The sequence below is a fragment of the Leptonychotes weddellii genome, unplaced genomic scaffold (assembly GCF_054177405.1).
Source record: "Leptonychotes weddellii isolate Sample4059 unplaced genomic scaffold, ASM5417740v2 HiC_scaffold_3226, whole genome shotgun sequence".
NCBI lineage: Eukaryota > Metazoa > Chordata > Mammalia > Carnivora > Phocidae > Leptonychotes > Leptonychotes weddellii.
In genome coordinates, this window is record NW_027920604.1 from 1 (window position 1) to 12760 (window position 12760).

General features: G+C 36.1%; 1 long non-coding RNA gene across 1 annotated transcript; it reads left to right on the forward strand.

Moving 5' to 3' along the window:
- The first annotated feature begins 21 nt into the window (after positions 1-21).
- On the forward strand, positions 22-8522 carry LOC145719156 (uncharacterized). The gene is made up of 2 exons (XR_014142211.1): positions 22-772; positions 2073-8522. It is a non-coding gene; the product is annotated as an uncharacterized LOC145719156 (long non-coding RNA).
- Positions 8523-12760: the final 4238 nt, after the last annotated feature.

Consider the following 12760-nt stretch of genomic DNA (forward strand, 5'->3'; position numbering starts at 1 on the left):
GGGTTAGCCTGGTGATGGGTATTGAGGAGGGCACGTTCTGCATGGAGCACTGGGTGTTATACACAAACAATGAATCATGGAACACTACATCTAAAACTAATGATGTAATGTATGGGCATTAACATAAGAATAAAAAAAATTAAAAAAAATAAAAAGAAAATAAAGTATAAAAAAAAAAAGATGCATGTTTATTTTAGTTTGACCCCTTTGGCCCAACAATATAAAATAACTTGATTATCTGGCTTATGTTAATAAGCCTATCTCTGTTAGAGTCAATTATTAAATCTCTGTTATTTGAGAAAATTTTCATTTCAGTACAACTTTTATTTATTTATTTTTTGAGTTTTTATTTTTTAAGTAAGCTCTAGGCCCAACATGGGGCTTGAACTCACAAGCCCGAGATCAGGAGTTGTGTGTTCTACTGACTGAGCCAGCCAGGCAGCTCTCAATAAAATTTTTAAATTAAATATTACTGCCTAATCATTGAAAGTAGAAGGATTACTCAGAGTAGAAGGATTTCATTATAACTGTCCAGTTGGGCATATCTGACCTTCCTGTTGTATTAGTTTAATTTGAATCGTGGTATTTCATGTATTAGAAATATTTCATATTGATTGCAGGATCTACGGAAGGCTGCAGTCCTTATCTTTGCAAATAAACAGGATATGAAAGGGTGCATGACAGCAGCTGAAATCTCTAAATACCTCACCCTTAGTTCAATTAAGGATCATCCATGGCACATTCAGTCCTGCTGTGCTTTAACAGGAGAAGGGTAAGTGCTAAACGATAGGAGGGGAGGTATGACTTCTTTCAAATTTCTATCAACTTTTCTTCTTTGATCCTGTTCCCTTTTTTGTTCTTAAAGATAGTTTTTATATTGTATTTCAATTTTATAAGGTGGAAATTATTTTAGTCTGTTACTGTTGTTAAGTTACAGTTTAGCAGAGTTATTGACACATTTTTGTAACTTTTATTATAAACAAAATGTTTTACCAGAAAAAGTCAGTAACAAACTTGAATTAAGTTGTCCCAATCCAGATTTTTAGTTGCTGTTGATTTCTTGCTTATATCATTGACTGGCTGGGGGTGGTGGGGGGAGCAACTGGAATGTTGCCTGAATTAAAGAGGAAGCTTCAAAGAAATTTCACATTTTCTATAAAGGCTTAATTAAGCATGAGCTCTCAGCTTTCCACAACAGTACATCTCCTTTCTAATCAGGAGTTCTTTCAGGGGGGCTTACTTCGAAAGAGGAAACATTGGAGATAAATGCTTCTTAGAGTATATTTTTCTTTCCTAAGAACTTGAGTTTGGATAGAGTAGGCCAAAGAGAACCCAGCCTGTTAGACATGACTTACCCAGTTGATTTCCAGTAGTTTATTTATCCTCTAATCAACCTGACCTTCTTAGTTATGCTCATATTAGAAATAGCTTGTAATATAATAGTAGGTGTAGACTTTTTTGACTTATGCTTCTGTGACTGGGCCATAAGCATTCCATTCTTTAGAATTTAGGAGGGTAGGGCAGAGTTCCTGTTGTCTTTCTATAGTGGTTTCAGTTTTTGTTTTTTTTTTTAAAGATTTTGTTTATTTATTTGACAGAGAGAGACATAGCGAGAGCAGGAACACAAGCAGGGCGAGCGGGAGAGGGAGAAGCAGGCTTCCCGCGGAGCAGGGAACCCAATGTGGGGCTCGATCCCAGGACCCTGGGATCATGACCTGAGCCGAAGGCAGATGCTTAATGACTGAGCCACCGAGGCGCCCTGGTGGTTTCAGTTTTAATCTTAAAAGGGCGAGAGGAGTATTTGCAATCTTGATGGTAAAGCTGCCCAAGCGGTTATCTTCAAGATGAGACTGAAACCATTTCCCAATTACTCAACTAATGTGATTACTATCATTTTGTCTAAGTGAATCTTCCGCTTAAAAATTGCACTTCTTATGGTGTTACTTACATATTTCACTTACCTGTATAAATCATTATTGCAGTATCAACATTTGGGTAAGATTTAAAAATACTAAGTATGCTTTCAATTATAAATATTTCCATTTTGAAAATACTTCTATCTTTTGTTTCAGGTTATGCCAAGGTCTAGAGTGGATGACCTCCCGGATTGGTGTGAGATAACTTTTTGCTTGGAAAGAGACTGCTCTATTTATTCTGTGACATGAACATTTTCCTAGTACCTTTGGCTGCTAAGGCAGCAGCATGTTTAATTTATAACAACACAAACCTCTATGAGCAACACTTGAATCAAGTGCAGCTGAACTGGAACATAAAAAGATTTTTTCTTAACTTTTTTTTAATGCACTAATCTTCAGTTGGATGAACATAATGTATAACTATGTTTTCAGCAACATAATTCTTCTGACTGCTGATTCTAATTATTCAATGACTGCCTTGTAAGAAATGTTTGTCATATGTTTAATGTTTTCTGAAGTATTGTAATAACTTTAATGACCAATTTCTTGACCACCCCCTTTCCCTACCAGATAATTACTGGTTGACAAAGTAGTAGTGGAAATCATCAGGTACTGCTTGCAAACTTAACCAGCACTAACTTTTGCTCCCTCTTCAAACCACTGATCTTTTGGTCAGAACTTATTATAGAGAAAGAAATCTGCCTAGAAGTTAGATATGTGTGTGTGTGTGTGTGTGTGCATATATATATATGTATATATATATATATATGTATATATATATATATATGTATATATATATATATATATATGGAAGACCATCCTGAGACCTGCTTTTAAGTTAATTTCTCCCACATTATTACAAGTCATGAAATTTAAGTTACTATTAGCATGGAAATTAAGTAGGAAATTTATCTAAAAGAATTAAATTCACTTTTCTGCCTCCAACACAGGATTAGTTTTGGCTAAAAACTAATCAAGGAAAAATATTTGAAAGCCCAACTTTGATGGTAAATATTTTGGATAAATCTGATAATTTTAAAAATGTCACATTATTCAACACATACATTAACTATCGGAAATTATTAAAGGATACCAGCACTACTATCAAAACAAGACACTTGGAATATATTTTACTATCAATTATAAGCAACTTTATTATCAACAAAAAGTTCAACTATTCCATTTGCAACAGAGAGCACATCTGCTTTGGGCAATAGCTAAAGCAGAAGTACAAACATTTCGTTTCTTAAAAATTTGAAATTGTGTGAATTTGAATAGTGTTTCTACCACCAGCAGTATGTTACTTAGAAAACCATATGACTTTTCCATAAATCTATCTTAGGTTATAGTGTAATAGGCTTAAAACAGTTGCCATCTTTATAGAACATGATGTTCCGAAGTCTTTTCCTGGGTTACAGGAAACTGCTGAATTTAATCCTAGCTTTTAAAGTATTACTAGGAGATTGAAAGTTAACTCTAACATCTTATAAATTAAAAAATAGGAAGAAAAAGTCATAATCTATCCAAAGTCTATTACATATCATTCAAAAGTTTTCAAGGCAGTTGTCTAATATAAACAGTAATAGAACTAGTGTGAGGACAAGTAATTTTGATCCTCTATTTCAAATGTGTGATTTTGCTATAATGAAAGGGATAAAATGCATACTTAGAGAATAATACTTCATTTTTGCAGTATTTTTTTTTCATTTGGGTAAAAAAATAGGATTCAGCGTTCATAAGAGTATCAGAATACCTGTTCAAAAGTGGTATTTTAATTTTAATATTTTTTATTGTAAATTGGTTTTACTTTTGCTCTGTTTTCAGGTATACTTGATTTATTATATTTAGTCTAATTTAGTTGAATGTGGTAACATTTTCTTTCTATTTAGTGGTAGCACACCCCCTAGAACTGAAAAATGACCAGAGGAAGGCTTTCTGGACTTTGGGAACTAGCGGTTTATTAACCTTGTCTTGAACCTTTTTCTTAGTGATTCTATACCAGGTAGAGAGTAAATTTTGTTTTTAATAAAATCCATAATCTAGAATATGAGAGAAAAGCAAACATAAATCAATATGGATGCTTTGTGGTATGTGTTTGGGGCAGGGGGCAGGAGGAATTATGAAGATACCATTTACCTAAAGCACACTTTGCCAGAGTTTCTATCTTGGTTACAGAGTTTAGCCATAAATACTGAAGATAATTCTCTTAGCTCCATCCTGAGAAAACATATTTAATACCCCTGTATCCATTCTTATTATGAAATTTATCTTCTTATATCTAGTAAGATTGGCTGGTTCAGTTTTCTTCTATCAAATTATATGGTTATTTTTTTATATTACCACATCAGCATTATACTGAAAATGTTTTTAATAGTTGATTGTATTTTGTCAAACAACTACTAGTATAGATTCAAGTTTGCTATTTAATTTTTTAAAATACAATTTATTTTCTAAATTTTTTAAAAAAGCATTTTGTTAGTTTGGGATTAGAAATGGTTTATGTTAGCTGTGTTAAAAATGAAATCGACATCCCACTAGTTTTTGTGGTAATGATCGGGAAAAGTTCAAATAGGAAATTCATGTAAGACTTTTTAAAGGTGTTATATAGGTTCTCATTAGAGATTTCCTGTTACAGTGATATGAAAACTGATTATCCTTTACTCCAAGAGAATGTTTTGTTTGACCCAAGCGGGTATCTAATACTAAAGCATTGATTCTGACATGCATTGTCAATTAACTATAAGATACTATCTGATGAAAAATGTAAATTTGTAATTAGTGCCTTTATTCACATTTTGAGATGAGTTCTCAATTTTGTACTATACCTGCTCTTTAGAAGTCAGATTAACAGCTGATTAACTTAACAATGAACTAATTCGAGATTCACCCTACCCGCCAACCCTTCAGTTGCCTAGCAAAGTTTCTAGTACCTAGTGGAAAGCAAGGGACCCACCCACATTACTTTTGGGAGATTTTTCTAGATTTTATTTTTATTTTGAGGATGAAGAAATGAAAGTTTAACAAATTTAGAACTGAAATGTAACTGCCACCCAAATATGGCATTTTTCTTCATTCCCACTGTTCTTATTGCAGTGCATTTGCGAACTCTTAGAATTAACAGGCCCTTTTATATGGGAATATACTACATAATTTGTATTGTTAGTGTAATTTAATTCCTTAAAATCTGAAATAATATATATATATAATCTATTGGAAAACTCATGGTTAAATACATAATTTTTGCTTTTAGGTTCTGTGTCAGGTGCGCTTAAAGGTATAATTTTATTCTATATTCATTAGAAGAAAGATAATAAATTCAAGTTTTATTGTTAAAAATAATTTTTAAATGGGCACTTACCCTTATAGCCAAAGTCATTTTGTTTAAGCATAAATTAACTTTTATTTTCTATAGCATAAAGAGAAAATAATTATTTTCCTATGGAAACAGTGAGTGATACAGGCAGTGCTGTAAACAATATTCTCTGAAGAGCTATGGGGAGTCAACAAAGCAAAGAAAATTTTAAAGAAAACAATAAATCTTTATATTTTTAAAAATCTTTGGTGTAGTATCTTAGGACAAATTAGAAATAGAATTGTTTGTGACTAGCACTCATTTAATTCTTAGCTATGTAAAACTATATCAGTAGAAAAATGTAGTGGTATTATGCCTATGGATGGGTAAATTCCATTGACATTTATATTTGAAGACCAACTTCATGAGTCTAATCTTTTCTTCTGTGGCTTTGGATCCAAAGTATTTTATATCCAGTTCAATTCTAAAGGATCTTTTATATTTTGTTGGGATAAAGTCACTTCAAGATGCAGTCTGGTAACTTGTATGTAGTAGAATATTGTGTTGGCTGTCTAAAGAAGTGTATTTGAATCTTAATTTGACCATTACTTGTCTAGTTGAACTTAGGCGGTTACTGTTCACGGCCTTTCTGTTTTTTCCCCCATACTGAGGAACTTAAGCCAACTAGAACTCCATGTCTTTTGGTTTTAAAATCCTGAATTCTTATACACTACATTAAAGTCAAAAAACTAAAAATACTAGGAAAGGACACGTAATAGGAAATTAAATTCACTTTTATCTGTTCTTTGATTCCCACCTCATTATCATTTTGTTCAGTTTATGAATACAATCAAATAAGAAAATAAAGTATCAACTAGTAACTGCTACTCAGCTTCAGTTGAGCTAAGAGCTAATGACAATGCAGAAGAGAAAATAAGCCATATTGCTAAGAAAATTCTTTTAAGCTGCTGATAAAACACCAGTGTTGTGTTTAAAATACTCTCTTCTAGAGTATATCCTGCTTATTTTCCTGGCTTTTACTAATTAGAAGTGGTCGATTTGTTCAGAGTGTGTTGGCTTTAGATGCTACCCCAAGCTCCTAATGCTGTTTGACTTCTCAGTATTGAAACAATAGTGCAGCCGGGCTGTCAGTATTTTTGCAGACGTCCGTGTAAATCTGAGAGGAGTTTACATTCAAGGTTGGTTCCTTCCGTAATGTCTCATCCTTACTCATTTAGCATTACTGTGAAGCCTGAAATCCAAGGCTCCCAAAAAGTATTTTTTTAAGAGTTCCAGGTGGCCAAAAATAAATAGAGAAGGTCGATCAAAAAATTTTTTTTCTCCATTTTAAAGTAGAAAAAATACTGTGTTCAACAGATCCAAAATCAGTTTTAAATGTATATGATTTGGTAAAATGTTTGGGAAAGGTTAACTTGGGGGTATAGAGTCGTACCTAGAAACGAATGTCAAAACAGTTGATAGTAAAGATAAACATGAGGTAGAAAAATCTTCAAAAGGATATTAAGTAATAGAAAATGTGAATGAAGACAGTGAATTTCCCTCATTTAAGGCACTTAAAAATTACTAGAAAGTACAGTCTTTTACTGTAGAGCTAGATATCTTACTTTTAAAGTGGCCAAAGGACCAAAGCCTGATCAGGTTTTTAGAATTTGTTAGTGTTCTCAGTCACATCTTTTTCACTTTTTTTTTAAACTGGTAACCTACATTGTCTCCTAGAAATGGAGAAATAATAAAATGTGCCGTACATATCTTTTGGAATAGATAACAGAGTTCTAAAAGAATGGAAATGTTCTCTTGCACAAACTTGTAAAATTTTAATTAAAAAGTTACCTCATTTTTCAATCCATAAGGTGCTTTGCTCAAGCTTGTGGGATGTTACACCCATAAATACCCCCTTCACCCAAACTGTGTTTGAAATATGCAAAATTCACAGCTAAGGGGTAGCATTCCTTGGATATTCTGTTTCGTTTTATTCTTGTTTGCTGCCAGCAGGGCTAACGTGGTATAGCAGATTCACTTACCGTCTTCATTAAAGCATCCAGGCAAGTGCTTAGCCAATACTTAGTTCGTTTCATTAAAAATCAAATAAGGGCAAGGAAGAACCCTAAAATTTGATCGATTATATTATACTGTGACTGTATTTCATTCCGTGTTTGGAAGATACCAAATGACTGTCATTTGATCTTGGTTGTGCATAATGTATTTGCATATTTTGTCCCTATTCATAAGAGATGATTATTTTAATCCTTTTACATTTTCCCTCAGGAAGTTCAGGGACTTGACAAGCCCCTCTTTTATTCTCTTGGAGTAAACTGTTCAGTGTAGTTATGAAATTTTTAATTTCGATTAAAAAAAAGTTTAGCTGCTATTTCGTTAAAAGTGTGGATTATAAAATGATGGTTATGATTTTTTTCCAATTATGTAACAGTTTTTAAGTTTTACCCTATTTATCTGTTGCACAGAGCATGGTTTTTAAAAAGAAAAGAAACAAAAACTAAAAGCAATTACCGCCTAGTCCCTGGATTTCTCCTAATCAGAATGGTTATAATCACACATTGCCATCTTCATATAAATTGGTGCTTTAGAGCATTAAAGAGGAAACAGCAGGCCCTGTAAAATATACTTCTTGCCTCAGAATGTAAAACTACTTTAAAGTGTATTTATATTTATGTTCATTTCTTAAGGTTTAAATACGAACTGTTGTTTCTACAAAAGCTGTAACAATATCTTAGCTAATTAGCTTGGTCAAAATAGATGGTATTAATACGGGCAAAATTAGGCATTGGATCTCTCTGTGGGTCCCTTGGTATTGCATAGAAGGGAAAAAAGAATGTCTTTCACACCACCAACTATGCTTCTTAACCCCAACCAAGCAACTGAAATGTGTGCTATTGGTCTAGTATATAGCATTAATAAAATTAAGAGCAAACCAATTACTTGATGCATTTACATCATCACTTCTTGAAAATGGTTCAAAGCGTGTTCTACTAATGGTGGGGCTGTTTAAAGACCTGTTTTAAATTTTTTAATAGCTTCGTTACTGTCATAAAATGCTTTTATATGTTAAGTTTAGGTTGCTGGTACTCAAGAATTTTTTTATTTCTGCAATTATGTTATAATGAGTTGCTTGCATGCGTACTCACCCAAGTAAAAAGGATGCTGTTTGCTCTGGAATGTTCATCTTTTAGACAGGTTTTGGCTCATTTGCAATCATGGTGCAATACAGTGTAACATTCATTTGTTTTCAGTCAGCAGTTTTATTTTTGTCATAATAAATAATTACTTTTCCAATATGACACGAACCCAGTGGTTTCCTTTAAAGATAAAAATCTGTTTTAACAATCTGTTTGTTGCAAGTGATAGAACACTACCTAAGCTAACAAAGCGATGGGAATTTATTATGAGAGTGAGGGCCTGTTGTGGGTGCTTATGGAACTCAAGGAAGTCAAGGGTACAACTGGGTTTTTGGAATGGGCTAGGACCAGAGATCCAGACTCAGGGATACGGAGGAGAAACCAGAAAGCTCTTTCTCTTACCCATCTCCTTTTCACTTGTTTCCTAGGAAGTCCACATGGCAGATAATGTCCAAACCAAATAGTTCCCAGAGTTTTATCTTTGTACAAGTAAGAAATCAGATCATCATTAGGGTCTTAGTTATGTTGTTGAAAACCAACCTCCGTACTTTGGAGTCAAAATAGAACACAAAGACCGAGTTTGGGATAAAGAGGAACAATAATGATGTAGGAAGAGATGTTAGGGTTCGAAGCTGACGGCCAAGAAAGAATTCTTGAGACATCTTTGGTGCAAAAAGGTGGTTTTATTAAAGCACATGGACAGGACCCATGGGCAGAAAGAGCTGCTGCACTGGGGTTATGAGGGGTGGCCCATTATATACTTTCGAGTTGGGAGGTGGTTAGGGATAGCATAAGTCTTGCAGGTATTTTGGAAACAAGGTTTCCAGGGCCCTGAGGGAACTAGCTATCATTAGGAAAAGGTCCTTTATTACTGTTTAGTAAAAACTCAGTCATGAGACCCTTCAGATACATATCGGTGGGTCATAGGCTTGGGGGATGATGGCCAACATGTATCTTGGGGAGTAGAGATAAAGGAGATTTCCAAAGGAATTTTTATATATGTTAAAGTAGACTTACAGGATTCTAGGGGTCGGGCTAAGATCGCCTCTTATCCTTAGCAAAGTATTAACATCGAGGCAGCTGAGTTCCTTAGAGGAATGTCGCTCTGCCTTTTTCAAGGACTTGTCAGTGGTCTGTAAGGAGTAAGGGAATTTAGTAATTTTTCTTCTGCTTTGTTTCCCACATCAAATAGCTTTATTGCTTTGCTGGGCAAAGGAGGCTGCAGCAGGCTGACATTTAAAAACTGCATGCAGCCTACTGGGAGGAAGGGGCTGGTTTGGGGGGTAAGGGAAATAGAGGATCTAGCCAGTTTCTACATGAGTTTGTACCTGCTGCCAGCCTTGTTGGTCATGTTTTCAGGGTGGTTCAGGGTTCCTGAGGCAAAAGACCAAGAAGGGAGGAGGGGAGGTGTGCGGAAGAGAGAAAAAAGGTTACTTAGTTTAAAATCGAGCCTTGCCATGGCCTTAATATGGCCATTTTGATTTTTGTTCAGCTTTTTGCTTTTAGTCGGTTTCAGTTACAGTTTCATATTCCCCAGGGACATTGTTCATTTCCCTTCAGTGAGTCAGTTTCTCTTTCTGGTCTGAACAACTGTGGCCTGGCGGAAGGTACAAAGTACCAGAGAAGAGGAATCCCTGGGCTGTAGGCAGGCAATCCAAGAGGGGTGTGTGTGGTATAAAAGGAAAAAATTTGGTCTTTGAACCCTGGTCCTGAGAAAAAGCTCCTCAAACTCTTGGAATTTCCTGAATGATTGTAGTATCTTTTGTCATTCATAAGAAGGCTCTTTTGAGCTCATGTAAATGAAGTGACTCAGGGTGGGCCCCTAGATAGGCTCAGAGTGGAGCTGGTCACAAGGAATACCAAATGATTAGAAGGTTGGAGCTTTCAGCTCCGCCTACTGGCCTCTGGAAGGGGAAGATGGAGGAGGGGTGCTGCTGATGAAGCTCTGTGAAAGCTCTTTTTTTAGCTTTATTTTTTTAATTTTTAATTTTTTTTTTAAGATTTTATTTTTTTAAGTAATCTCTACACCCAACATGGGGCTCGAACTCACAACCCCGAGATCAAGTGTCACATGCTTCACGGACTGAGCCAGCTAGGCACCCCTCTGAGAACTCTTGGACAAGACTAATAAGCTTCTGGGTCAATGAACACATCGATATGAAAAATGAAATAATGAATGAATATAATGAAAATTTATGAATATAACAAAAATTTATGATCTTGTCCAATATTAGATTATATCTCAACTTTTTAAAGTTTATTTTTAATTTTTTTGATTTTTATTTTTTAAGATGAGCCAAAGGCAGATGCTTAACCGACTGAGCCACCCAGGCACCCAACTATTACTCATTTATAGATGGCCAAATACAGGGGCATTGATAAGGGAGTCCTCGTTAATCACATAGTTAAACTGACTTAACAATGCTCTGTAGCTTCCACATACAATTTATATGTAGTTCTCTTTTTTTTTTTTACTAGTGACACTTTTCTTTAATAATGCACAGCAATACCCACAACACTGCACTTATTACTTGGACTGATGATCGGACCTCCAGCTCTAAGAAAGATCCAATTTAAGGGAAATAAACACCCAAAACAGCAGCGATGACTCTTTATTTATTTGAGAAAGTCAGAGATAGTGACAGAGAGCATGAGTGGGGAGGAGAGGGAGAAGCAGGCTCCCCGCCGAGCAGGGTGCCCGATGCGGGGCTCGATCCCAGGACCCCGGGATCACGACCTGAGCCGAAGGCAGACGCTTAACCGACTGAGCCACCCAGGTGCCCCAGCAGCAATGACTCTTAACAAGAGGAGTACTCAGGAAAGGAAGCAGTAACTACCTTGTCTGGGCTAAAAAGGTTGGAATATACTTTAAAAATGTACAAGGAGTTGTGGGAGTATCCCATAACTTGGAAGTAGTTACAACCAAAGGAAAAAGGCTTTTTTTTTTATACTGGGGACACAAAAGGGAGGGGTGGAGGAGTGGGAGAAGAGTCAGCAACTCACCATGGTTACCACACTCACCCTTTCCTATTGCCACTCTTGCCATAGGAGCTCAGATCTTAAACCAAGAAAAGATAAAACCTTCCATATAAAGGACATTACTCATGCTGCCCTCCAGACACACTAATAATCTAGCTGAGGCTCTAAGATTAACACCCATCTAAATGCTCTATTCACCAAGGATGTTAAGAGTCCACCCTCTAGAACAGTGAAAAAACATTGCCATTATTGCCCCCCAAACCCCAATATCTCCTCCTCAGAAACTCCTAAAATCAGACTTTTATTCTGGAGTGGCCTCATCCTCCAAACAGAACCCCTTGGTAAATGCATAATAGAAAACCAATAAGAGCTATACCCCTTTAAAGACACCAGTTATCTAAAAACTAGTTATTTAATGACTACTTATCTTTATTGGGAAATTATGAGTTGGGGGGCTGGTTAACAGGGATTCTGCTCCCAGAAGTATTGCTTAGGATGCTCTTGCCAGGTTCTTTATACGTAAAATGAGGTACAATGCTGATACTGGGCTGAGGCAATAAATTCAGAGTGAACCAATGAAATGTGCTCTACCAAGAAAAGGGAAAAAAATTAAGACAAGATAATTGGGGAAATCAAAGGAAAGGATTTCTGTGCTCACAGGCATAAAAGTCTTAGGAGTTCCAAACTAAAGCCATGCGGTAGACACTGACCTAACTAAGGTAAAGCCTCTAAATCCCATGCAATCTCCATTTTAAGTCCATCACCCACAATGCTTCACCATCAACACCAACAGCTGTATCTCTACCCCAAACCCCTCCCTTTACTTATCCAACCTATTTTCTGCATACAGCCTATGTTCAGCCCTCCTCCAAAGAGGGTGGTTCACCTTGAAACTCTCTGTTGTCAAGGCCCCTGAGGGCCTCCACTGCATCCTCTGCCCGCTCCATGTGTACGAAGGCATAATCTTTCACGATGTCACATTCGATGACTGGACCGTACTCCCCAAACTTGGCCCGAAGCTCTTTGTTGGCACAAGTGGGACTGATGTTGCCCACATGCAACTTTGTGGAGGTTTTGCTCTTATTCTTGCTGGCTTCCACGTTGATGTTCACCCCATGCAGCTTGTAGTGGTGTAGGTTGAGTATGGCATCCTCGGCCGCCTTCTTTTTATTTTTTTATTTTAATTTTTTTATTGTTATGTTAATCCCCATACATTACATCATTAGTTTTTTTTTTGTTTTTTTTTTAAAGATTTATTTATTTATTTGAGAGAGCGAGAATGAGAGAGAGTACATGAGAGGGGATAGGGTCAGAGGACAAAGCAGACTCCCCGCTGAGCAGGGAGCCCGATGCGGGACTCGATCCAGGGACTCCAGGATCATGACCTGAGCCGAAGGCAGTCGCTTAACCAACTGAGC